The following is a 3,466-nucleotide window of genomic DNA, read 5'->3' as shown; positions in this document are numbered from 1 at the left end:
AAAGAAGGGTCACCCCCTCCACCCCTGCACTTCCACCCAGCAGCACAGTGAGGATTCCTGTGGTTCCCCTGAGCCAAGCAACACAGAGAGTGGTGGCCATCTGCCAGGCAGGGCTTCTTAAACATTTTTCAGGCTCGACCCCTTTCACCAGATACACTCCTATGCACCCTCAGCTACACAGGCATATAAAATAAGTATACACATGGAAAATTTTACTGACAATGAACAATAAGGAACCTTACTTATTTATCTTGGTTTTTCAAGACAGGGTTTTTCTGTAGCTTTGGAACCTATCTTAGAACTTGCTTTGTTGACCAGGCTGACCTTGAACTCACAGAGATCCGCCTGCCTCTGCCTCCCAAATGCTGGGACTAAGGAAAGGTGTACGCCACTACCACCTGGCTGAGGAAACTTATTTTTAAATGATTCTTTGGTATACTTACGATTATCATTCATTTAAAAAGGAAACTTGCACACAAAAATACATGTGCTTATTTATTTACATATTATTACATAAATATTGGCTAAATATTTTATATTGTAGGACACAGAACATCTGCAACACACACACACACACACACACACACACACACAGTCTTTCTGTCTACATTTCTTTCTTTTCTGAGAGAGGCTTTTGTGCAGCGCAGGTTGATTTTAAACTCACCATGTACTCAAGGCTGACCTTGAATTGCTGATCCCGCCGCCTGAGTGCTGAGATTGCAAGCATGCCCCGCCACAGCCAGCTTCATCAACATGTTGATTTTATAATTATCCATGCTGGGAACATTGCTTCCAATAAACACACAGCACTTGAGACGGCATCAGGAGCAGTGACGTATTCACTCAGCTAAATGCATTTTTCTTGTCTTTTTCTTTCTTTCTTTTTTTTGAGACAGGGTTTCTCTGCATAGCCCTGACTGTCCTGGAGCTTGCTTTGTGGAATAGGCTGGCCTCAAACTCACAGAGATTTGCCTGCCTCTGCCTCCCAAATGTGCCACCAGTGTTCAGTAAGGTAAAGGCATTTTATTTATTTATTTATTTATTTATTTATTTGTTTGTTTGTTTGTTTAGTTAGTTAGTTTTTCAAGACAGGGTTTCTCTGTATTGTTTTGGAGGCTGTCCTGGAACTCGCTCTGTAGACCAGGCTGGCCTCGAACTCACAGAGATCCGCCTGCCTCTGCCTCCCGAGTGCCAGGATTAAAGGCGCTCACTGGCCGATCAGCCTAGTAAAGTCACTGAGCTGCTGATTCAGTGAGGGACTCTGCCTCAAAAGATAAGGGAGAGGGCTGAGGACGTGGAGCAGGAGGTAAAGGTGCTTGCTGTACAAGTCTTAACAACCTGTGTCCAATCCCCAGAACCCACAGTGCTCTCTCTCTTACACACACACACACACACACACACACACACACACACACACACACACACACACACACACACACCACACATACACTACACTAATCATAATATCAAAACTAAAGAAATCCTAAGATGGAGAGTGTTGACTGAGGATGACACCTGTCATCAACCTCTAGGCTTCACATGGACACACATGTGAACACACAGACACACACACACACAACACAAAAAAGCAGTTGAGTCCTGATGGGCTGTCATCTGACATTGGCCCCTGTTTGTGCTCTGCTCACGGTGTTTCCTCCAGGTGCAGACACATTTCATATTTCAGGAAACCTCACACCAGTCTATAGATGGCATGACACCTCAAATCATTTGAGATCAAGAAACAGGTCAGAAAGAAGGGGACAAGAAAGTATAAACTGGAACCTAAAGAAGGAAACTTTCTTGAGAAAAATACATGCTTGGGGGAGAATAGGCCAAAACCCTGCCACCAGAGACAAACTTGCAGGAAACCCGCCTCCTCTCAGGCATCCTCATGATGTCCTATGCTCACAGCTGAATCTCCATATTGTGATGAGCTCATCTTCTCTAGACACTGTAACAATGTACAGGTAAGGTGGAGAGAAGCCGAAAGTTTACTCTCCTGATTCTGGTCCAACTGCCAAGAAACCCATCTTAGAAAAAAAGTGGTTGTCAGGCTACTCAAGGCTCACAGGCTACCTGACAGTCTCAGCTTTACTTGGAAGCAGCACACAGTGAGATGATAATGCACAGGCTGGAGGCAAGAGTCAGGCAGGTCCTTTCTTTCTCAAAAATACCATCTGTTCAGTATTCAGGCATCTGTATTGGACTGCCCTTGGGGTTCTGACAGGATATGTCTCAGCTACCGCCTCTAAGAGCACCACCTGTGCACATTCACTATGTTCCCTGTTAAAAGGGCCCTGCCCACCTCCCATCCCTCTCTCTCTCTGTCCTCTCTGTCTGTTCCCCCCTCTCTCTGCCTCTCTACCTCTCTTTCCTGCTGCTCCTGTCCCTGGAGGCCAGTCTCCCCCTTTCCCCTTTTTATGATCCCTTTTCCTAGTTAAAAAAAAACCCTCGGCTTGAACCCTGCTGCATAGTGTCTTTCTCTGCACGCACGTTGCTTTTCTTAAATTATAGCACCACCCATTCAGATTACACATAAAGGAGCAGAGAAGAGCCCCTGTGGTCGGCTTCTAAGTCTCAGCTAAGGCCAAAGGAGGCTGTCTGATGACACCTTTCTCTGGAGAGATGATGGACATTCCAATTACCTTACCTGTGGTGATCATATCAGAATGTGCACATATATCAAAACATCACACTGAACACCCTGAATATATATGGCTTTTACTCATCAGTGATAGCTTAAAAAACTAACATAAGGCTCGGTTATTACAGTGATTGCCTAGCACACACAGCCCCTAGCACTGCATAAACACATGCAGAGAGAGAGAGAGAGAGAGAGGGATAGAGATAGAGAGAGACAGAGAGACAGAGAGACAGAGAGACAGAGAGACAGAGAGAGAGAGAGAGAGAGAGAGAGAGAGAGAGAGAGAGAGAGAGAGAGAGAGACTGCCTGCCTGCCTGCCTGCCTTTGGGTACATAGCTATTGGGTACATAGCTATCATCCTTCGGCTTTTATTTAATTTTTTGTTTGGTTTGGTTTGGGTTTTTTGAGACAGGGTTTCTCTGTGTAGCCCTGGCTGTCCCAGAACTCACTCTGTAGACCAGGCTGGCCTCAAAGTCAGAGATCCTATTGCCTCTGCCTCCCGAGTGCTGGAATGAGTCACAGCCACCAAGGAGGGGGCTCAGCTTTCAGCTCTTAATCATGGATACTACAAACCTTCCATGCCAGTCATCTCAGCCCTGAGAGGTGGGGGGGTGGAGGTAGCAAGATCAGAAGTTCAAGGTCATCCTCAGCTGTGTAGCCAGATCAGACCAGCCTAAGCTACAGAAGACCCTGTCTCAAAATACAAACAAGCCTGGTGGTGGCGCACGCCTTTAATCCCAACAGGGGAGGCAGAGGCAGGCGGATCTCACTGAGTTTCAGGACAGTAAGAGCTACAACACAGAGAAACCATGTCTCAAAAAA

Source organism: Mesocricetus auratus, unplaced genomic scaffold (genome assembly GCF_017639785.1).
Source record: "Mesocricetus auratus isolate SY011 unplaced genomic scaffold, BCM_Maur_2.0 Super-Scaffold_100033, whole genome shotgun sequence".
Taxonomy (NCBI): domain Eukaryota; kingdom Metazoa; phylum Chordata; class Mammalia; order Rodentia; family Cricetidae; genus Mesocricetus; species Mesocricetus auratus.
Note: the sequence above shows the minus strand (reverse complement) of the source record.